Here is a 24,834-nt window from a genome sequence, read left to right on the forward strand (position 1 = left end):
GCAATAGCCAACATATGGAAGTAACCTGTGTCCACCAGTAGATGAATGGAAAAGAAGATGTGGCACATATACATAATGCAATATTATTCAGTCATAAAAGGAAAATAAGTCCTACCACTTGCAATAACATGGATGGATTTAGGGGGTATTATGCTCAGTGATATAAGCCAGCGGAGAAAGACATATATGATATGATTTCACTTATTTGTGGAGTATAACAACAAAACAAAACAGAAGGAACAAAGTAGCAGTAGTCTCATGCAGACATGGAGAAGGGACTAGTGGTTAATGAGGGGGAGGGGCTTGAGAATAGGGGTGAGGGGACTGTTGAACCACTGTGATGCACATTTGAAACCAGCATAAGATTGTCTATTAAGGATACTTAAATATACCTTCATAACAATATTTTTTCCTCGAAAGCTTTACTCAACAAAAGCAGAGTCAAACCCCTCAGTCCGTGAGTGACCCTCTCCTGACAAGCTAGGTCAGAGGGAGAGAGTTTCCACATAAAACCCTGTCTCCGCCGATACGAGGCATAAAGCTGAATGGAGAGCAAGTTTGACGAAAACCATGAAAGGGGCTGGAGTCCGATCCAGCCGCCCAGGCAGAGGGCCAAGCTTCCAGATACAGGGAATAAGAACGGCGGGCAGAGTCCTGGAATAGGCGCTGTTCGCCTGCAGTTGGCTTCACTATGCTAACAGCTCAGGAATGTGTGTGGGATTCTCATTTAAAGAGCCCGAATGGGAGAAACCCCATTTAGACCTTGAAAAGTCCTCCATTTGGTCCCATTATACAACCACTGGAGAAAGGATAGGAGGAGAGGATATTTTTGTAGCTTCTCTAACGATCTTTATGGTAACAGTGAGTTTGTTTGAATAGTCCTGCCAATGTGATTCTCTAGTGCCTGCAAGATGTGTATGGGGCTGGGATGGGGTGTATTGGTGTCCTGTGTTAGCATAAACAATATTTCTAGTTTTATTACTTACTAAATACAGGAGTATAGTGATAGAATTTAGAATCTGGGTTATCAGGAGCAAAACAAAAAGAATGAAATAATGGAAACATTTAAACATTTTTCTCAGAGTGCTGTACGGGGTGATTTATTTTCAATATCTCCAACATTTAAAAATATACTGTAGGTATCTCCATGTTTTTACACGAAGTTTTTCTATCCTATTGAATAGAAATAAGCAAGATGCATGTTAATGAATCATTCCACATGGTAAAAAAACAACAACCAAAACAAATCATTTTAATACTGGGATTTTTCTTCCTTCCCTTCCTTTTTTATACACTATTTATATACATTTATACATTATTATATTGTGTGAAGTGATTTTAGCAAAGTTTACAGGAGCCATGAACAGTCCTGGTAACTTTTTTTCAGTAAATGTAGAGTAAAAACATGAAGGATATTATGGTCCCCTTGGGAAAAAATATATATACCGAAGGTAATGGCACGTCACCATAAAAGGAAAAGGTATCTCTGCAGAGCATGTGCGAGTTTGCAACTAAACTTTAGACATGTCTTCTGGAAAGAATAATTGCCTACCTACAGGAGAAAAGGCTCTTTGCTATTGAAAGGGCATGGAGATTTGAGTAAGATTTCCTTCAACACAGGCATTCCAGGGTACTGATGAATAAACAAAGAGAGATGCAGTTCATAAGGCTTGTCCCAGCCAAAGTACATGTGCATATGTGTATACAGACATTTCAGAGTAATTGTTATGTTATCCAATGGTCACAAAAACTAAAAAATTCACTTGGGGGGTCAAACAACCAGACACATAGAAAACAAAGCTGACAGAAAACACCCAAAAAAGCCTCGAGACCATCAGACCTCAATTACTACAAAAACTCACTTATATTTTTTGAGGTCTTGCACTGTTGTATTGGACTTGGACCTGAAACTTACATACTTTAAAGAAAGCATATGACAAAGTTCCCAGTCAGTGATTACTGCCCAAGTTGCAAAGGGAAATTGCAAATAAAAAGTTAATCTGTTGGTCTGAAACATGTGGTTAACAAAGGAATCACTATTAATCATCACTGGTTTTGGTGAAAAAACCCACTTTTATTACTTTGAAAAGCATAATTGGATTGTCAGCCATGAAAATACACTTGCTGGTGCGTGAGGACCATGACCCCAGGGAGGGGCTTCTCGGACGAGGTCGTGTGTGAGCACGTCCCTGTTTCCATCCCCAGCTCACCGGAGGCCAGACGGCTGCCCACTGCCCCGGACGGACCGGAGGTCGCGGGGGCACAGGAGCCTCTTCCTACGGGGAAATCTTCCAGGATGCTTGGGTCCCAACCACGCCGTCTCTAAATCCCCTGGTGATTTCTTGTGTCTTGTTAAGATGACTTTTCTCCTAGCTTCTTATTTACAACATGGAGAGAGAGGGAGACTTGCCGAGCCATTTAAGACTGAATCCGCTGGTGATTCTGATGCTATGAAATAGCACAGATGCCAATAGGGCTTCTCTCAGATGAATATAATGGAGGGAAAAAAACCCAGCGGAATGGACAGAGGCAGATGATGACAGCCCTAATATCCTTATCTCGTTGAACCATATCCTGGTGCTTGGGAGCGTCCATTCACCGTGGTTTTCCCTGCCCTGTAAAGGAAATTCAGAGGACCTTCTTCTTCACTAAATTTATCGTCAAAGAAAACATCAGTGACGGGTCCAGGGCATTCGCTGGGCCGTGTCACCAGGCGGTGGAACCTCAGTGAGAAGACTGCAGACATGTTTATGGAGGCTCACTGTGCCTCGCTTCCTGGCAAGCCTTCTGCAGAACCGCCTTTCCTCACCGTCAAGTACAGGGCAGGCCCGGCCTCCCCGCCAGATACGTGGCGTGCCTAACCTGTATCAAAGCAGAAGACGGTCCCAGTTCCCAGACACTCGGCCCTGAGGAAGGACACCGCTGTCCCTCCGTGTGACCAGCTCAGCAAGACCTACCGTTCCAAGACCAACTGCTTTTTTGCTACCAGGCCCAAAGGATCGATATTTCCTCAGACTAGCAGCCCTGTCCAGCCCCAGCAGCGTGTCAGACGAGCACAGATGACTGGCTGGCTGACTGAGCGAACACAGTAAGGTTCGATGCAAAAGCCTTGTAACTATAAAGCGTTTTCGTTTCTCCGCCTATTATTGGGTTTAGCCACTTGCCCGGCTTTTTTCTCAGCGTATGTGCCTTACTTGGCGTTCTCGGAAGCAGAGGCAGATACAAGACACGGCTTCAGACAGAAGAGTGGATAATTCATCCCAGAGGTGCACGTGGGGACAGGTGACCAGGCGACGTGCCTCCCGGTGACAGCAGCAGGGAAGGGGGAGGTCGGTATGGCCGGAATTACAGACTTATTTGGGGTTTTGTATTTGCTTGACTGCTTAGTTGTTGTTAAAAATGCCTTAATATTCAGCTGATCTGAAGGTTTACCCACTTTGGGGGTTTTATTTCAGTTCAGATTGACACACATATGCATATACATGTGCTTTTCTTTTGAGTATCTACTATATTCTGGATCCCTAGATTGAGTCGGGAAATCAAGGATGAATAAGGCCGTCTGGGTTTAAAGCTCACCCTGTTGCAGCCTTGTTAGCTGACTTCTTCTATTCTGGAGATGCTGTTATTACAAAAGACCTTATTTTTGAAGATATGCTCCACTTTTTTCTCTCTTCATCAAATATGGAATTCATACACACATACAACCTACGCCCAAACTGCCATGTAATTATACACATGAATCTATCAATCTATCCTATCGTCTATCACCTATCTATCATCTATCTATCTATCTATCTATCTATCTATCTATCTATCTATCTATCTATTTATCTATCGTCTATCTATCTATCTATCTGTCTGTCTGTCTGTGTGTCTGTCTGTCTGTCTATCTATCTATCCATCCATCCATCCATCTATCTAGCTATTTGCTTACCTACACACTCCGGAGAACCCAGTCCAGAAGCTAACTGCATCTCAGGTTTTGACACAGCTTCACCACAAAGAATAAGAAACATTTTACTTTCCCCTCCACTTAAAAAGCCAAGAGCTTTGAGACCTATAGGCCTGGTCTCAGTTGACCTACTCTTACCTGGAATAAATATTAAGTGTTCTCAGCAATGAAAAGCTAGACTCTTGGAGGAAAAAATAGCTCTTCTTGAGGAAAAAAAAAAAAAAAAAGGACTTTATGGCAGAGTGGTGGGTTCCTTGAAAAGCTGTGCCCTGCTCACCAAAGGCAGCTTGTGAGGACCCAGGGGCGAGGGGTGTGGTGTCTGGGTGCGAAGGACCCTCGGGGGCACATAGGAAGCGTCCTCGGTGACCATGTCTGGCTTAGGGAACACAAAGGCCACCATTTCAGAGCCGCTCGCCTGCAAGGGAAACACAGGCTGTGATGGGGACACGCAAGCCTGAGAGTCGTGTTGGACCAAAGACCAGCATGTTCCTTTCCCGACACTTCTAGACATTGTTATCTTCTAGCTGTTCCAATATAATTCCAAGAGCAGGAGGGAAAGAAAGCTTCGCAAAAGGATGAAGACGAGATTTCCTGCCGGCTTCGCTACTTGGGAATGGAACCAGATCTAATTTGATTTGAGCAAATAAATTTGAGTTTTTGCATACCAGAGTGTCCTGGAACGAATGTGGGCCAGTCAGGCAAACGGACATACACATGCAATAGAAATGGCCCCCGCCCTGTGTGTGACAGCGGCAACATCCCGAGGGACTCAGGCAGGCGCAGGTGAGAGGAAAGACAAACGGCTGCTGCGGAAAAGACAAACTTCCACTTGGTTTCCACAAAGAGCGCTGAGCGACAGGTCAAGGAGGGAACACCTTCCCAGCTGTGGGTAATTAAATGCGATCTCGGGTGCTCCGTTTTCTGAGGCTCACGTCCAAATTTCCAAATCCTTATAAAAGGCCAAAAGTAGATGTTACCACCGACGGGCAGATGATGGTAGCAGAGAGCTCTTCTTACATTTGAAGTTGGATCCATATTCAGCTAAAAATACTGGCACTTCCTATTTTTAAGCTGTTTCTGATGCATAAACTTCTTTTCCATAATTACATGTTTTTGAGGATTTATTTATTTAAAGAAATGAAGGCAAGAGGTGCAGGTGTCAGCCGTGGTATCTGTATGGTATTTGTATTTATACATATTAAAGGATCAGAAATTGTCAGATTTTAACTTAACTATGAGCAGCTGTCTTACTTATGGGAAACTGATTATCTTCCATCTCCCAATCTAGTTAAAAGGCCTGCAAACATGAATTTGCCCTTAAGGGGTTAAATAGTTTGCAATGGAGATTGTAAGCCCGGCTGAGGTGTTAGATATTGTACTTTCAGTCCTACGCAAGGGATTCATAACCACCCCTGGGCGTGTGAGGGTTACAGACTGGCTTTATAGCAGCACATTCTTGCCATACATCATAAAACTAACTGTAAAGAGCAGGACAGTAAACAGAACGACGCTCATGCTCACCTGATAGAGCATCTTCAGTTTATAAAATTAGCTTAATTTGTGCAGGGTGATAAACTTAGGGGACGAAGCAGGCCAGCGGTTAAAAAAACCAAAACTATGGTCTTATTTTGGCACATGAAGCTACATCTTTCCCTTGGGGCGCCGCCCCTGCCCCTGGTCCCGCTCCCAGACAGCGGCCGAGGCAGGGGAGCTGCGGACGTCGTTATGATTGACAACAGCATAAAAGGCGAGCTTTCAGTGACAGAGCAAAGCAATAAAGCAATAAAAGATTTAATTATTATGTAAACCGAACAGAGGCATGTCTTACTTTGTCTAGTGACATACAAGAATTTTCGCTACAGGGAAATACTAGCCAAGTTGTTGTGTGTTTTCATTTTTATTTTTTTAAGTTGATTGGGTTGATGCAGAGCCCGCTCTTTGGGGTCCTTGCTTTGCTCGGAGGACCATCATCTCAGCAGGTGCGTGACCCCCTCGCCTCAGGGTCTGCGGCGAGGCTGAAAGTCTCTTCCGGCTCTGCCACTAAGACCACACACGCTGGTGCATTGGTTAGAACAGGCCTAAGGAGTGAATTTCTCATTTGCAATTTGGAAAACATATCTTCCCTCTGGAATACACTTTTTTGAAAAAAAAATTTCTGCTCACGGTTGACCTTACCCTTTTTTGTTTAACCAGACCCATTAATTAGACATATCCCAGGGGTAGCCAAGGATCTTTCAGCATTCTAATAGAAGCCAAAAGTCAAGGACAGTACAAATTGATTCACATCACCCATCTTATTAGGTTTACAATGCCAGCTGTCCTTCCCTCCTCTTTTAAGAGGAACAGCCTATCTGCTTAGCGAGGGTCTGCTGTTTTAACATGAAGGATTTTACGAACCTGTCAATAAAATGGGCCCTGCATTTCCTAGACAGGCGTATGAAGCAAATTTCTTGGACTGTTATCATCAAATTTTCCATTCTAATAGTTGGAAAGTCTTATGCATATCAAACTATACAACATATCTATATCATTGTACAAAATATTTTTCCACAAGACTTCAATTATTAAAAATTCATGTTCATTTTTTGCATTGGATTTTTTTGTATGACACTTATTAGCTAAAACACAGGGAAAAAAGAACAAAAATGGTGAATGAATTGATTGGTGATTATCTGACCTGCTCTGATGAGCCACTGGTGTTAGTTTAAACTTCATTGCTGTGCATGTGGGGCTTCCGAACTTAGCTCCTCAATGGGTCCAAAAAGATGAATTTATTAGAATAGAGAGAGGTTTCTTCCCATGACCTTATTGAGAGCCTCTGCAGTCTACATGTCATTCTTGTAAATAGGAATACGAGAGACAGAGAGACTCAGAGACGTGGTGGGGACAGGGAGAGAGATCTCGGAGGAGAAGGAGAGAGCCTCAGGGGGTTTACGCCAGGCCCGGCTGCGTCTCTGCCCAGTAGGGGGTCTGTTTTCAGTTCAAACCTAATCAAAGGGTCATCGTGGGGAGAAATCATATATTCTCTGGAACAACATTCCTGTAGAGAGGATCCAGCCTGGTTGAGAATAAACTCTGATACACTTGCTTCAGGGACAAACAGGTGTCAGGATGGGTCAGATTTCCCAGGAGGAGGGAGAAGGCACCACACAAAGCGGGGCAGCGAGGCAGGACGGAGGGGCCAGTGTGAAGCTCATCTCCACCCAGGGCCTCATCACCCCATTTTCAGCCTAACATTTAGGTGCTCTGAACATACGATGCTCCCACCTCAAGGATGGCATAATGATTAGAAATTCTAAAGATATTTTGTCAAAATATTAATCATAGGCTTTGCCTATTTTCCAACATTTCTGTGACCTTATTAAAATGTAAATTAGATGTCTGTGGTTTCCTTTCAAAATTCCCTTCCAGGGCCTTCCATGACACCGAAAGTAAAACCTATCTTTTCCTACCGTTTTCAAGGCCTTGCAGGGCCTGGCCCTGGCCGGTCGCCCCTGACCGGCTGAGTCCCTTGGCTTCGCTCTCCTGTTGGAGAAGCCCTCCCTCTCCCCATGGTCTTCACGCCATCCACACCCTCTCATTCTCCGGACTCTGCTTTGTGAAGGCCTCTGCCACCACTGTGCCCACAGCGAGCCCTCCTGTGTTGCATTACCTGTGCCCCTTCGCTCTTTCCTATATAGAAATTACCCAACTTGAAATCATTTCACCCATTCTTCATTTTACTTGGCTTTCCCCCCATATCTTTGCCGGGCTCTTATCCTGGAAAATGATCCCTGTATATGCAGGGGTCCCATCTGCCCTTCCAGCCGACATCAGGGGCCAGCACAGCGCCTGGCGTGCGTGGAAGATGAAGGAGTGTTTGTTGAACAGCACACGGGCTGCGTTCCAGGCAGCGCTGGAGGTGGGCCCGAAGGGGACTGGGGCTGGGGACCAGGGCAGGCAGTGCTGGACAGGGGACAGCAAGGCCGGATGTGTAGGCCAGGGCTCGGGGCTCCCATCCCATCTTCTAGAGAGGCTCCGTCCTTTTTCATTTTACTTGTTGGGATTCCTTTAACTACTTCAGCTAAACAAAGTATTTTGAAGCATATAAATGTCTGAAAGCCACTAAAATAGATCAAGAACTCCCTTTGGTATGTGATTAGGCCTTAGTAACGACTATCACTTTATTGTAGTATATCCTTAACTGAGGGAAAACTGGAAAAGGACAATTACATTTTAGGACACATTGTACATCAAAAGTCTCCTGTATGATCTTGAAAGACTCTTCTTGTCAGCTGCCCAACAGACGCCGCGGGCCATTTCTCCTTGGGCTGGAAAAGCGAGGTAACCCTTTTCCCAGGGTCCTTTGTAAGCAGGGGTGAGGAGAGACCGAGTCCCTCTAGTGTGGCCCACACGCAGGCTCTTGCGAGGACTTCTGGGGAGGCTTTTGCTGTCCTGATTTAACTGATGCCAGCGCTTCCTCCCGCTGTTAATGGTGTCCCGATGCCCTGTGCCCTGGCTTCGTGGTGCTCCAGTACCACCCTTGTACCTCTTCTAGACTTTTTGTGTATGAAAGAAATGCAATTTTTCTTTAATCATTATTAATCATATCCCATGTCCTTCTGTAAACACACACACAGACACAAACACACACACACACCATCTCTATTTTCCCGAAACACTGTAATTTTGCTTCCCCCTCCCCCCATTTCCTCATGAAGAAATTGAATTTCAAAGGAGTTAAACATTTTGCTTATGTCACCCCCAATTTTCTGCACCTCTCCTGTTATCTCTTCATGACAGAACAGCATTAGTAACAGCCTATTTTTGCCTGGCATTTTATATACATACTGGTTAACATGCTTTATTCTCTTATTTTTTTAAATCTATATGTGACTGAGAGAGACTTAAGAGAGATACAATTTTACCAAAATCTCTCTGTTGGTAAAAGAGGATGTCAGGGTTTGAATTCCTGTTGGTCTGATGCTTAAACACATGTACTTCACATCTAACTTTATGTGACTTTTATATCGGGAGTGAAGGCATACACACTGGTGTGTGTGGACTCTATTTGCCTACATGGTTTGTGGGTGATCAGAAGCCCCAACTCCACCACCTGCACACTTAACATCCCCATAGGGGGAATAAAGGGATGGTAAGAGACCTTTGGGAGCTAAGAAAATAGGGGTTAAAGAATAGGTGCAAGATCAGGTGGTTCATTTTCCAACCAGTTCTTGACGTCCCCCTCTGATATAGGCCTGTGTTTCTCCTATGTACACCTCTAGCCATGATTATCTCTTGAGCCGCAGACCCGTGCGTATCAAATGACTCCTAGGTGCCCTCACCAGGGTGGCTGCTACTTTCTCAAGCTCAGCGTACACAAATCTGCATTCTACCTAAACCTGCTCATCCACTGCCACGTCCCAGAGGAACAAACCGTCATAATCATGCTGCTGCCCATGTTTCCTCAGAATCACCAGCCCTGTCAAAGGCACCTGCTGAAGCTGGGTCCCCCTCTCCGATCAACAGTCTTGCCCATTAGTTCAAACCCTGCCCACCTTTCACCATCCTTGACGACCGCAATAACCTCTCTCTTCAGCATCCACATTCTGCTCACTGTTGATTCTCTATACTCTGATTAGTTATTTTTCTAAAATTCCTAAAACTGTCATTTCTTACCTTAAAAACTTACATTGATTTCCCACCCTGTATATGCTCAGACTTCTTATGGCTCACAGGGCCCTCCCCAACCTGGCCTTTCCTCTTGTTATCTGAATCCTCTTTCCCCTTTAGAGCTCACACTCTAGCCACACCAAAGCTCATGGCTGGTTCTGAGCCGCTCTCCCGCTCCAGGTCCTGGGCCTTGGCGCACACCCTGTCCTCTGCCAGTGATGTCCTGCACCCTTGTCACTATCTGGACACTTTCTAGAAGTCCTTGATTAAAGTTCAAGTTGCTCCCCTCAAACCGCTCAGATTCTGAGAGCACTTTGTCATTAACTTTTGTTACAGCATCTATTTTATTCTACTGTAAGTATGTATATATTTACCCATCTAGCTCCACCATTACTAGTCTGGTCACCCTGCAAGGTAGTGTCTCTTCTTTGTTACCACTGAAAATGGCTATCATCGTGCGTAGTACAAGACAGATATTGGATAAAGGTTTATTGAGTGTTGATGTGGGAATATTTGGGATGAACCATGTTTAAGGAGATACAATAGGTTTCTTGAAGGCATAAAGCAGCCACAGTTCTCCTACGCGTTAGTAGCACGTTTTACAAATCTATGTTCCAGTTCACCATGTATGGGAACCAGGAAGCCAACAGCTAAGCTTGACCCACAGACACGGGGGTTACTGTTTGTGGCTTTCACATAAGCCATTTTGTCCATAAAATGCTTTTATCCAATTTTCTCCAATTCACCCTTGGTACTTTCTATTTTTTGCTTTTGCTTCTTGATGCCAATCATTGGGCTTTTATAGTTCCACAGTGCCTGGTATGCTTGCTCACTGTCATTGAGTTTCCTGAAGAGAATTATTTGGGAACAAAGAGATAAAAGGGCTGTTGCTCTGTGGTCACAGTGGGGGCACTTCAGAAAGCGGGGAGCCGGCTTGCTCCTCAGAAGTCACTGTGAAGGCGAGTGGAGGAGGTCCACAGTGAAAATGCTATTTTAACTTCAAAGGATCTCAGCCACCATAGCCATTCACTCATATGGGTACCAAAGCTTTTAAGGACTCACAAATCCTAAAGATGAAGAAAAGACATGTGGTTGTTAAGCTAGACTATACAGAAGATAAGGAAAATCTTGACCAGAAATTGAGTAAAAACTATTTGCCTGGAAAATGGTTCTCCTCCTCAAAGCTTCAAGTATATGCAGCTGATATTTAACTGTATTTTAAATTTGTTCCCTCTAAATTTAAAACCTAGATATTAACATGCAGTAAAGAAACTTTAAATTTCAAAGGCCTTAGTGATCAGCATTTTACACTTAATGTAATTTTTCCATATGCATCTTTGGCAAATATCCACTATATGCTGCTTAAGTTCTTCAGGGATTATAGGATTTGTTCCATTAGCCTATCCAAGTTTATTTCCTTCTTGGGCAGCTCTAATTAGTATTTAGTTTTTTAATATTAAGCCTAATTATCTCTCTTTGATATTTACACATTTTTTCAAACTTATTTTGTCATACATATGTATATATAATATATACACTTAATATATATGATACATGTATAAATATATATACATTTAAGCAGCTTAGAACTAGTCTGCTTTTTTCCTATATCCCTTAGAATTTTGAGAGAAATGTATCCTATCTCTGGTTAATCTTCTCTTCTGTAGTTCACACACTTTTCATTCCATAACAGCATGAAGAACGATAAAAATCATATCATGGTAATCTTCCTTGACAGAGCCTGATGATACTAATTCACCACTCAGCAGGCAAGAATTCTGCCTTTATTTATAGTACTAATGAAGCACTTACTCTGACTATCCACAAAGTCTTTTTCCTTCAAAGAATGGCATGTACTTAAGATTTTCAGTGGGTATGAGATGCTTTTCTGTGACTGTGGGACAGAGAAAACCCAGTGGGTACAAAATAGTTGAAGACTATTGCGTTCCTGATATGTTGTAACAGGCAACGTAAGTCTCCCAGTGTGTGCTGATTACAAAGCGGTGAGCGACGGGTACTGCCACTGAGGTGAACCTGTTCAGTATGGACTCAAGCATTGATATATAGAACTCAGATAAAAGTTAAAAAGTATGCTTTCACAGAAAAATCACAAAGAAGGAAAGGTTCAATATGACTGCTGTGCAGGAAGACAAAATCCTACAAATTCCATCAAATTTTGTTTTTGTTTTTCCTAATATTACGATTTAATGAATGTTGCTTTGTTTCTAAAGTGAAATTTCCCTCCTGGTATTTGTAGTCTTGCTTTTGCTACCTTTTACCTATTCATTATTTTCTGGAGCACTTCCTCACAACGGCAATCTTGCCCCAAAGAAAAGGATGGATTGGCTTTAGCGGTGATTCTCAGAGTTTTGGGCAAATGCCCTTTCAACAGCCTCAGTCCGATGGTCCGCCTCTAGGAGGCCAAGGTCTTAAATGTGATGCGGGCTTAATGTACAGTATTCACATGTGTAAAAGTGAACAAATTTTGCTTACAATTGTTAGCAAGTGAGAGCCCAGTATATTCATAGTACATATATGTAATTTTAAAGTCAACTTTACTAAAGTGAATTTACATAGAGTGACTTGTTACCCATTTTAAATGTAAACTTGTATACCCACTTTTATTTCATTAAAAATAAAACATTTGCAGCACTCTAAAAAAGTCCTCTGTGTCCTTTGCAATCAACACACTTGATCCGTGGCTCAACACCCACGGCCCCTCGCAGCCCCTGATCGGCTTTCTGACTCTGCATATTACACATATGCTCATCCTTACAGCAATACTATCTGACCTTATTTATTGTAGCTTTATAAAAATTCTTAATTTCAGTAGTATACATTTTTTCTTTTTCTCTTCTCTTTCAAAGTTTTGTTGTCTAGTCCAGAGTTTCAGAATGTATCTATAAAATTTGGAAACAGCTTGTTGATTTCTACAAAGAGCATGATTGAATTTTGATTTGAGTTGCATTGAATCTATGGAGAAATTGGGAAAGCATTGCTATTTCAATATCATTGAGTTTTCATGCCCATTTACACAGTCTATCTCCTCAACTTTCTAAAAATGCCTTTAATTTATCAGTAAAACTTTGTGATTTTTATTACTATTAAGTGTGTGATAATTTTGGTGCTCTTTTTAATGACAGTATTTTTCAAGAATTGTGTTTCAGTGATTTGTTAATAGAAATACACGTGAATTTTGTTAATGGAACTAATACCTTTTAACATTGATAAATTCTATTACTTCTCACAGGTCTCACAAGTAGATTCACATGTTACCGTATCATCTACAAATAAAGTCAGTTTCACTTCTTCCTTTCCAGCAAGTGTGGCACCTTTTCTCCTTCCGTTACTGGCCAAGACCTCCAACATAACATTGAAGAGAAATGTTGAGAGCAGACATCTCTGCCTTTATCCCATTCTTAAGAGAAAACTGTTACAGCTTTCACCATTAAGTACGTTAAATGTGGGGTTTTAAGAGATTCCCATAATCAGATAGAGGTGTTTCCTTTTTATTCCTAGTAAGCTAAGAATTTTAATCTTTTTAGTCATTAATTGCTGTTGAAGTTTTCACATGCCTTTTTTGTGCCTATTATGAACGTGAAATGGTTTTCTATTGTTTTTAAATTAGTATGTCATTTACACTACTGGCTTTTGAATAGCAGTCCAACCTTTTATTTTTGGGATACCCGACTTGCTCATGATGTATCCCCTTTTAAGAATCCATTTCAATGGGGATTTAATGTGCTAATATGTTGTTATGGATATTTGCTCCAGTATTCATAAGGGAAATGAATTTACTTTTCTTATAATGTTTTTGTTTAGATTTGGGATCACAGATATTGTTGGCTTTATAAAATGACTGGAAGTAGTAAAATATATAATAACAATAGCACCAAAGAAAGGAAGAGAAAGTAGGTGTCCACTATTTCAAGGCCTTCCGTTATATGGAAACTGATACAAGATGCTATTTGAAAATAAACTATGCCAAATCAAAGATACACATTTAAAACTCTAAAACTACGATTATAAAGTAAGCAAAATGGAAGGGTTCATAACACAGTGGAGAAGATAAAATAGGACATGAAAGTACTTAGTTAATCGAAAAGAAGTCAGAAAATAAGAAACGAAGGAAAGAAGAACAGATGGATAGAACAGAAAAGAAATAAAGAGGAGAGATTTAAACCCAGTCAGATTGAAATTTATATTAAGTGTAAGTTACCCAAACACTTTAGTTAAAAAGTAGAGATTACCTGATTGAACACAAAAAGCATATATTTTCTTCAATAAATGCATCTTAAATATAAAGCAAAGGTGGGTTAAAAGGAAAAGAGGCAAGATACCCCATGGCTATAGTGGTATCAGGCACCGTGGATTTTAGAACAAAAAATATATCAGAGATTAATAGGAAAATTTCATAATGATAGAAGGTCAGTTCATCAGGAAGACATGACAACTCTAAATGTGTACACGCATAATCCCAGAGCTTTATATGCACAAAGACCTGACAGAAGGAAAAGAAAAGGCAGGAATATCCACGATTATAATAGAAGATTATAGTCCTCTTCAATGAGTCATTAACAGAAAACCAGACACAAAAAGTTTATGAGGATATGGAATATTTGAGTAACATTATCGCCCCACTTGACCTGTCCTTCAGGTCATGCTCAAAGCAGTGTGCGTTCTTTTAAATACAATGAACACTCCCCAAGCAACACCACGTGTGCCTGAGACCCTTGCAGCATTAACTTCCACAGTCCCTCGCCTTCCTTCAGGCTGTTGGTGTCCACTCGACTGCTATGTATGCTCTGATCCCTAATATACTGTTAATATTTTTGTTTCAAACATTCAATTCTTTTACAGATACTAAAACTGAGAAAAATCGTATGTTATACTTGTGCACATATTCTCTGTCTTCACTTCTTTCTGTAGATCCAGGTCTCTATATCAAGTGTCATTTTCTCACATCCTGAGGAAGTTCCATTAACATCTCTTGTGCAAGTACGCTAGCTCTGCTCTTTTTTTGGCCTGATAGTAGCTTTCTTTTGCATTCATATCTGAAATGTTTTCACTGCCTACAGAATTCTATGCTGTTTCTCTTCCCCTTTATATTGGCGATCTCATTCTCTTGTCCTCAAGATTGCCATGTTTTCTTAAGAAGTCTTCTAGCATTCTTATTTTATTCCACTTACTAGAAGTGTTCCCAACCCTGAGGCTGATGATTAAATGTTTTTCCATCAATTGTGTTATTCATTTCCTTAATTAAATAAGAGTGTGATTTTCTTCGTGTTTTTCATACCTGTGGTACTTTCTGCTTCTTGAATTTGCACTGTAACAGTTTTCATTAAACTTGGTGAACTTTGGCCACTATTTCTACAATTATTTTTCCTATAAATCCCATCCTCTTTTATGGGGAATTCCAATTATAAGTGTTTGACTGCTTGATATATTGTCTCACAAGTCACTAAGCTTATGTGCTTTTTTTTAACTCTGGGCTTCAGATTAGATTGTTTCCGTCGCCTTGTTCTCCAGAGCAGTGACCTTTCCAGCCGGCGTCCCATCTCACATTGAATCTATCCAGGGAAGCTCTCATTTCAAATATTTAATGTTTCAGTGTTAGACTTTCAACTTGGTTTTTTAAAAACGTATTTTCTTTCTATCCTCTTTATGTTCATGTTTTCTTAAATGCTTTAGAGCACTTTTTAAAAAGCTGTCTTAAAGGTTTTCTTCCCCGTTCCATCTTCCAATCATTTCTGGTTTCTGTCCTATTAACCACTTTTTTTCTGGGCTCTGGGATCACATTTCCTGCCTTTTCATGTTACTAATAATTTTCAGGTGGATGCTGGACATTATGTATTTTATGTTGTCAAGTGTCTGTATTTTTGTTGTCTTCCTTTATGGAGTGGCAATTTTTGTTTTGGCAGGTATTTAAGTCGCAGAGGATCATTTTGATGTTTCAAGGCTGGTTTTTAAGTGTTGTTAGGGTGGGTCTAGAGTATGACACTTCCAGAGTCTCTACTGAATGTCTTCATTTTTAATGGGGACCATCCATCTATTGGACAAGCTTAGATGTCTCTCGTCCCTCTTGTGACATGATCATGGAATCATTCAGCTCACCTCCCCAAGAGTTATTCTTCACCTGGACACACATAGTTTTACTACATGCACATCAGCTTAGTATTTAGCAAAATACTCACAGGGCTTTTCTCTGCACAGGTCAGGTTTTTTTCTCCAGTACTCTACTCAAACATCAGTCACTTTGATTTCCTCCAATTCTGACCTGTCTCTCTTCTGGGTGAAAGTGAAGACATCTGTCATAAGAATGTGACTCATTTGGGTAATAACATTTTCTAGCTTAGTGATATCAAGGCTCATGTAACAGGCCAGCACCTCTGGGGCTAACAGAGTTAATGAACCTCCTGTGGGTGCCACATACACCTTCCAGAAGGTAGGGTCACAGCAAAGTTTACATAAAAGATTATCAGTAGGAATAGGTTGTTGTTTGTTAATGACAGAATACGGGGCAAAAGGGGTTTAATTCTTAACCATACACTCAAATTTCTCGACCAGTTAGACCAACCAAGCCATTTTCTTCCAATTTTTTTTTTTGTATATGAGAGCCTCTTTTTAATGACACCCATGTGATCATAGTTTTACCTTTCCTAAAAGCTATGCATGATGAAAAGATAAAGTTTTCCAAAGAATTTGGATTTTATTAACTGTATAAAATCTGCAAATATTTACAGAGGAGCAGAACATACTTGTTTGGTCTGGTAACAGAATCAGACTCATTGCAGCTAACCAACGGGCTTTCTGGAGCTGGCGCGTACATGCACTTGATGTACACCTGGTTAAGCAGGCACACGGACGGTTTTAAGGGAAAATTTCCATCTTCAAATTCAATATGTACTTATTTTCTAAAATCAATCTGCTTAGGGATGTACTGCAGTTGGAAGGTTGCCTGCCTTTCACAAACATTCTTTTCCTACCTGACAGAAAGTACGGCATCTTTTTACCTCTCCCTAATTTTTCTATAGTATATTGTCCTGGAATAGAAAACTTTATAGCACACCAGAAAAAAAAAATCAATTTAACATACTGATAAAGTGAATAGTGTTAATTACTAGACAATATACTACATATTTTTGTTGCACATAATAGGAAAAACAATAAGGCTTTTAAGCAAAAAATGTTTCATAAGGATATTGGAATCTAGGAGAAGAAATATAAAATTTCTGGTTGAAAAAGAACTTGTATATGTGTTTATTTTTAAATGGGTGGCATTAAATTATATTGCTTAAAACTATTTAAACCTGTCATGAAACTAGACGTAAGCTTGGGCATATTTATAAAGAGAATAATTGCTGCGAAGTGCAGGAGAGAGGGTGCTGATTTCTTAGTTGCTCCTGTCGCTCTTGCCATTGGAGATGGCAAACTGGCCCTGGGCTCTGCCAACTGGTCTTCTGGCTATTTGTGGAAAAAATCAAGAGGCTGGCATGCGCTGCTACAATCCATGGCATATTTCTAAAGGCAGTTATCTTGAAGATCCTCATTATATTTGCTACTGCATATGAGCCAGCTGGCATTTGGGAAGCAAGAAATAATTATGAGAGGTATAGAGAGGTTACTTCTTTCAAAATTCTAAGAAAACAAGACAGGTTCTCTTAGTTGATTTTCCAAGGAAAAAAATGACCGCAGTCAATATGTTGGGCCATACTTTTCAGACTTTGTTGTGTTTTCAGATATCGCCACTCAGTCAAGGCAGATGGTCTGTTGATTAAAAAGAAGCTTTTTGTTGTTTAAATTATATGTTGTGCAACCAGGGAGCATTTTTTTTTATGCAGTTAGGCCAGGGAATTTGCCTTCTGTTCCTAAATACCAAAGGTGGTGATGTCATGACAGATCCAATTATTTGACAATGGAAGAAAATGCTATGGAAAGGGAATATCTGCAGCAGCAGAAAATTCTCCAACATTCACAAGTGAAATCTGACCCAAATATTCTATCTTCAAAAAAAAAGAAAAAAGGCAGCAGCTATAAACTAGGACTCGGTTTGCCTGGGGCATTTTTGTTTTGTGGAGGAAGGGGACATACAAAAATAAAGAACAGTCGGACAGTTTTTGTGTGACTTAATTAATGTCCCTGTCCTGGAACAATGTTACTGATACTGCCAGTGTTTCTGAGTCTGTGCTGGAGGCCTTGACTCAATGCTGATTGCTAACAAATTAAACCAGCCTGAGTGTGGGCCTGTCCTCACTGTGAGGTCTCCAAGGATATGGAATGCCAGGCGCTGGTCTACTTAGACTGTCAAATCCGACCAGAATTCCACTTCTTAGAAAACCCTGAACTCTAGCATTTACTGTAATTGACACATAGTTCTCCCCAAAGCAAAACAGTGTAGGTTCTTTTCTACAACTGACAAAGCACAAATAACTATTATTTAATAGCACAAAAGATGCTGAGCAGAAGCATTTCCTAATATATTTCTCCAGAGGTTAGTAAAAGAGTAACTATCTCTATTAACCCAAGTATAGAGATAACAAGGATTTTAATTAGTGAGAACATTATGTCACATGCTTCACTATAGTAATTTGATAAAATGTAATTTGTGGAATTGAATGAAAAACAATCACATTATAATAAAGACAATTGTACAGGAGTGTGCAGAGCCCTAAGGCAGGGCCACACCCCATTGCTCTTCCTGGGAAGCAAATTCACTGGTTTTTGTGACTCCAGCCAATGAGAATGCTTGCTAATGGGGCAGGACCTGAGGATATTAATTATGTCTGGAAATATTTGGTTAGCTAATATTCACCCTTATATTGCTAAATAATAGGATTTACTTAACCAACTTATTTTTGGAGTTTTCACACAGGTTAAAAGAAGATAGTTTTACAAATTATAGTTTTCCCCCAAATTGCTGTATTTCAGTTTTATGAAAGAGCCCTTGAGTATTAAAATTCCTGAATGACTGGATAAATACATAAATGTCTCCTCATATAGAACTACTCAACTGAATGAAAATGTTTACAAGTTTGAATAATGATATATTCTATATGTTCATTGCTTTTCCTGAAACGTACACATACACACACGTGGTATTCTGATGGAATGTGGAAAAATAATTCATTGTTGAAATCACTCATTACTAAGACACTGATGAATTTTGCTTTGTCGCCCACCCTTCATTTATTCTGCCAGTTAAGCTCAATGTACACTCTACAACAACAGGTAAGGTTTCTCTCATTAGCAATATTAGAATGTTTTCCCTCTATAGGTCTGAATTAGAGAAATATATAAGTAGGAAGTATATAGGTGATTTTTAAAAAAATACGGTCTCTCTTAACACTGGATTAGCTTGTGAACTTGTATTCTCATGCCTGGGTACAGACCAAAGGTGAGGCAAGGCCACCCAAAGCAGGTAGGCACAGTTCATAAGGACTAAAATATCTTAAAATTCTCATTTAAAAGGTAGGAAACATATCTGTAACACGACCCTATGAGATTTTAAAAACACTCTCTTTGGGACATTTTTTATCCTAAACCCACAAAAGGTCCAAAAAGAATATCTCCCCAGTAGCATAAATGGTATAAGTATGACCTAACTGGAATTATATCTAATTTTTAAATTTTGGACCATATTAAGATATAATAGAAAACATTGAAAAAAAGTAATCATGTTTTGAGATCCCTTGTCAAAGATTATTTTTATATATGTAAGAAGATGTACTAAACGGGGCAGGACAGTGGAAAAGACATATAATTGAAATCTATAAAATTCTGAAACTTACGTAAATAGTAAATACTTTTTAAATAATATCAAAATATAACTATGATTTGATACTTTCCACCTTAAAAGCTATAGTTTTAAGCTAAAAGAAAAATATTACGATGTTCAGTTTCCTATACATTATGGAAGTACTATTTATTGTAAAAGTGCTAAAGACAATGTATAAATATAGAAGTTAACATTAACTTGGAGACTGATACAGAAAGATTATCAATATACCTTAAAATGTCTAATTTCCAACTTAGTTTTTTTTTCTTCTGGAGGAAAATTATAATCACGACCAAACACCCTGATTTGCCATTATAGGGGGAATATTTGCCTAGCTCTGTTGGGTAGAAAGATAGACATAAACAGGTGGAGGGAAAATAAAGCCAGTAAAACCCACTAAAATAGACTCAAATTGCTAACCAGATAAAACCAGGGAGCCAGGGAAGACTCACAATGTTAATAAGTTAAAGTTCAAGGACCAGGAGTGACCTGGAACGTCCAGACACCCCCCAGATGAAAAGCAACTTCCCAACTGAGCAGCTTCCAAGCACAGACACACCCCAGATGAGTAAAGAGAGGCAGGCACAGCAAACACAAGGGCGCAGCCCACGTCTTCGTTTTACCAGGTAAGACCAGGCCCCCAAGACCAAAGACTGTCAGTCAAGGACTTCTCTGCCCCGCCAAAGCCCCGTAAGCAGCACCTCCCCTTGAGCAGCCCGCCTTTGCCCCCTGGACCCTGGCCGCTCTGGTTGTGGAGGGGTACTTCCCTGGAGGGTTGTGGCTCTGGTGGGGGAGGGGTACTTCCTGCCTGGGGCGAGTCCCCTGTGGAACTGGTGAAGCCGAAATGAGTCAAGGGAAAGTGTTAATTGGGCGAAACCATTTTCTTTGCTCACAGCTTGCTCAGCTAGGCCTGGCGCCATCTGGCCCCTCCAGCCTCCATTCCCGCTCTGCCCTCCTGGCATGCTCTCTACTTCCTCCCCTGTCCCTGCTTGCAAAGCCCGCTTGGTGCTCTTGGTGTCCGCAGCCTCTGCGGGCCTCACATCCCTACCCGCCTTCTGGACGGAACTCCGTGGGTGGGGCCAGGGTGACCGGCAGAAGCCAGACCAGTTAGCATCAGAAATGAAGGGACGAGAGAAAGGCCATTGTATCTGCACCCCTCGCCCTGGAGGCCGCAGCGGTTAACACCTACTGATACGTAAGTGGACTAAGGACAGGCAGGAGATTCTGGAAATTCTGCAATTTACCCCACAAGTGTTTTCAAATAAAACTTTCCTTCTGCTTCGCTACTGTGTTTCTGCTTTTCAATTCTTTGTTGTGGGGGGACGAGGACTGAGGAGAACGAACTCAACCCATAACGGTTCTAAATGTGATTTCTGCGGATTCTGTAATGATACCTGTTCCAAGGGTGGTAGAATAAAGTGAGGAATCCTTCATGAGTAACCAAGCTGGTCTGTCTTTTGACAGAAAATAGAAGTTAAGGTCCACCAAGAGTCTCACAATATGTTGTTATTCAGGTATAGTATATAATACCAACAGTCAAGTTTGACCATCAACAGACTAGTCAGTGAAGATATAATTTTTCTCTTTACATATTTGTCTTGGTGAGATTGAGGCAACATCATTGATGATTATAATATTCCCACTGCGTATTCTGCTTATTCTACATTGCATATTCTATATATACTTGGTCAGTTGTCAGGTACCTAGAATATACCTAGTTAAGGAATTTATTGCCCTAAAAGCTACCAAATGTATGTTTCCTGATGGGGGAAATAAAGCATTAATAATAGAGAACAGACTGCATTGATAATGATAGTGAGATATCATTTTGTGATAAAGCTTGTGAAAAAGGTCCAGCTTATTCTTTATCTTAATCTATATGTTCTTTATCTTCTTCCAGTTGCCTTAATAAATTAAGTAACATGGTAACCAGGACTAGAGACAGACCTCTGGAGTATAAATGAGCCTACATGGATAAAGAAGGCTGAGTTTCAGATCAACACAGTCACCTATATAACCCTATTCTTAAAATAAAACTTCAAAGGGATTATTAATAATCACTATACATCATGCCTTATGCCAATCCCTACCTAAAGGTCCTTTAAAACCCCAAAACCTAAACCTTTAAGTGCACCTCTTCTCTGAGGTCACCTGCACTCCTGTCTGAGTACACACTGTACCTTTAAGTAAAAAACATGCCTGGTGTCCCTACACTGTGTCTCTGATTCTGTCTTGAGACAAAGACAAGGGCTCAGCCCTTCACTGGGCTCAAGAAATCCCCCACTGGTGTACCTGACTTTGTCACTTGGCTACATCACTCAATCCTCCAGTCTTCCCCACAAGCCCCTTCTCTCTCTCTCTGTTTTATTTCCAATAGGTAGGAAGTGGCTGGGAAGCTCTGGGGAGGGAGGGGCTTACACTCTCCCACCGCTGACCCTCACCACTACTCTCACTTTAGTGAATTCCTTCCTTGCCTGCACTAGCTGGACCTGATGCGAATTCTCTTCCCAATTGGGGTCTGGAGCCCGCCCTCCCCTGACTGGGTTGAGGTTTTGCCTAGTGCACAGAGAGACCTCCCCAGATGGGACTGTCCAGCAATAGTAGGTTGACAAACTTAGATAATAATATAAGATGACAAATAAGGTCACAAAGGAATAAGAGAAAAAATTCTGTTGCATATTATGTTTGAGATTTCTGCAAATAATCTAAATGGAGATACTAGAGCTATCCAACAGGCCACCATAAAGATCAGAGAGGAAAGAAAAACATTTTCTGTTTTTCTGCTTTTTAGAATATAAACACCCTGTGGGTAGGGAGTTCTCTTTTTCCAAATCAATATCATTTATCACATAACACAGGGGCAGGCACTTAATAAGTATTATGTTAATTAGAACTGAATTAGATTCAAGATGCTCATATTTCCATTCCCAAGACAAAAATGCTGGCCATAAAAATGAAGTATGTTTCTGGAGCGATTTGTCATTCATTTGTTTTATGGGAGGAAATATATAGGAAACCAGCCATACATGTTCATTTTGTATTAATCATAAAGAAATATCAGAATGTCAAACTCAATAGCAAACAAAAGTCTTTTGTTTTTTCATCAGCTTCAAAATAGGTCAAAATCAGTGTGAGGGAATTACACAGATGTGTGTGTGTGTGTGTGTGTGTGTGTGTGTGTGTGTGTGTGTGTGTGTGTGTGTGTGTGTGTGTTTTGGAACAGTTTGAGGTCCAAAGCAAAATTATGCAAAAAATACAGAGTACCCATGAAAATGTATATTAATGTCTTCCTATCATCATTTAAAAAATGTATTAGGTCTTCTAACTTTGGTTTGCAGGAGGGATGGAAGGGCTGTTGACGGGAGGGCTTTGGAAACATTCAATTTATTTTCACTGTTAGAACATTTCCACTACTGTGTTACAGACTGGTGTTAATACTCTAATTTGACAGAGAATTAAACAGAGAAATGAAATACCTTATTCCCTCAAAAGCCCTCCCAACATACGGGAAAATGGGTAATGGGGTCAATGTCATAGTCCCACGGAAGTTTTCCGTGAGCCTGAACCTTGGGGAGCAACTGCAAAGAAAGCTACAGAGACAGGCACAGTGAAGGGTGGGTGTAAAAACAGCGCATGTACAAGGAATAAACCATGACACAGACTCATCTCTACGGTGCCAGCAGGGAGCCTGGGATGACCTACGGGCCTGAATCATTTCCCTGAGCTGAGAGAATGGCTGCCACGGCATTTGACGGTGACCTCCCTATGGGGCAGGAAAGGACATCTCCGGAGAGTAAAAGCAAAGTCACAGGGACACGAGGATGAGTCAGCAAACATCGAGGCTCAAAGGAGAAAGGGATCAGGAACCCCCTGGCCGTTTCCCATCCTGCCTGCCCTGCTCACACAGTGCCCGTTGCTCCCAACAGCTTCGGAATGAAATCTAATTCCTCCACCTGGTTACGGATGCCTTTGATGGCAACCTTTGTTCAAACATACCTTCCAGGATTTATGTCCTACTATCCATTTAACCTGATTCCTTACCCGATTACCTTGCCCTGCTATAGACAGACTCCAGTGAAACCGGATTGCTTAACATTCCCTAAGCTTTCTCTAAGCTTGTCCGCATGTTTCCCTCCACCTGAAAAGTCCTTCCTCTCATCTTCCCTTATCAAATGAGCCTTCCCCTGAACATCTCAAATACTACTTGGTCCTTGAAATATCCTCCTTCAGCCTAAAACACTCTTTTTTAAAAAAACTTTGTCTACAACCATAGTGTTTGTACTTTTTTAGAGTACCCTCCTGAGAAAGACTCATATTTTAATTATCCATACATGTCTTATATCCCTCTTCACCTGGATTACAATTCTCCTGAGGCTGGAAACAAGCCCTCTTTATTTTTGAATCCCTGACCCTTAAAACAGTGACTTAGATGTGAATAGTTAATGGATACGGGCTCTGATATTATCTCAGATTATTTTTCAATCTGTGAGATGGAGATTAAAATATTTTAATGTGTTACTTCTACAATGGTTTTTAAATTTCAGTGCTCCTAAAAGTAGCAGAGGAGCTTTTGAAAGTCCAGAACCACTGGTCCTTCCCCTTCATTCGGATTCAGTAGAGGAAGGGTGGGGTTCAGGGGCGTGGAGGCAGCGAGCCCCTCAGTGGGCTGTGACACGAGGAGCCACTCTCGGGACGCCACGCTCTGCCTTGCCCGCGGTCAGGGAAGGCTGGTGGGGCTCCAGGGGCTTTTCCATCTTCTGGGTGGGGCAGGGTTTTAGGTGCCCAGCCAGAGAGCCCAGCCAGGCAGCACCCTGGAGCGGCGGGAAGGGGGGCATGCCGCTCGCAGCTGAGCTCTCTGCCCATCAGGATGACTTGTTTGAGACTTTACAGGAATGAGAAATAAAATTCTATCAGCTTAGCCATTACGTACTTGGAGAATTTTAAACAATGGTAAAACGCAATACCCTACATAGCATATTGATTTTTCAACGTATAACAGGGAACAACTTAAACCATGAGGGTTAGATTTTGCTGGCCTTGTTCTATTAGGTAGATACAACAAGATTTTAAATCGAAAGCAGTGAAATAACAATCCTTAAGGGGTCCTGAGGAAGCCTACCGGTGGGAACATACCTGGCAGTGTTTAAATGCTAGTAACTTCTAATGAAGGCATACCAGGTTGTCCGTAAGAGTCCATCATGACGTTTTACTCACAGACCTAGTAATTTTTAACTTCTGGGTATATTAATGATGATCTACAGAAAGGTCTACTATTGTAAGTGCTCATGAATTTATGAACTGAGAATAATTCCCTAAATGTAAAACATTCTGGAACAAACCTATTAGAGCAGGGGCCTGCCCCTTGGTACTCCACGAGTGGTGATAGAAACAACCTCCTCCCAATCGTGTTTAGCTTCTTAAGTTTGTTAGCTGTTTTCTATACACCAAGGCATCC

The 24,834-nt window shown here is 41.1% G+C and overlaps 1 protein-coding gene across 4 annotated transcripts in view; it reads right to left on the reverse strand.

Annotated features, from left to right (window-relative positions):
• GALNTL6 (polypeptide N-acetylgalactosaminyltransferase like 6) overlaps positions 1–24,834 on the reverse strand; it is a 930,232-nt gene that overhangs the window by 301,795 nt on the left and 603,603 nt on the right. The window lies entirely within an intron of this gene.

This window comes from Manis javanica, chromosome 3 (assembly GCF_040802235.1).
Source record: "Manis javanica isolate MJ-LG chromosome 3, MJ_LKY, whole genome shotgun sequence".
NCBI lineage: Eukaryota > Metazoa > Chordata > Mammalia > Pholidota > Manidae > Manis > Manis javanica.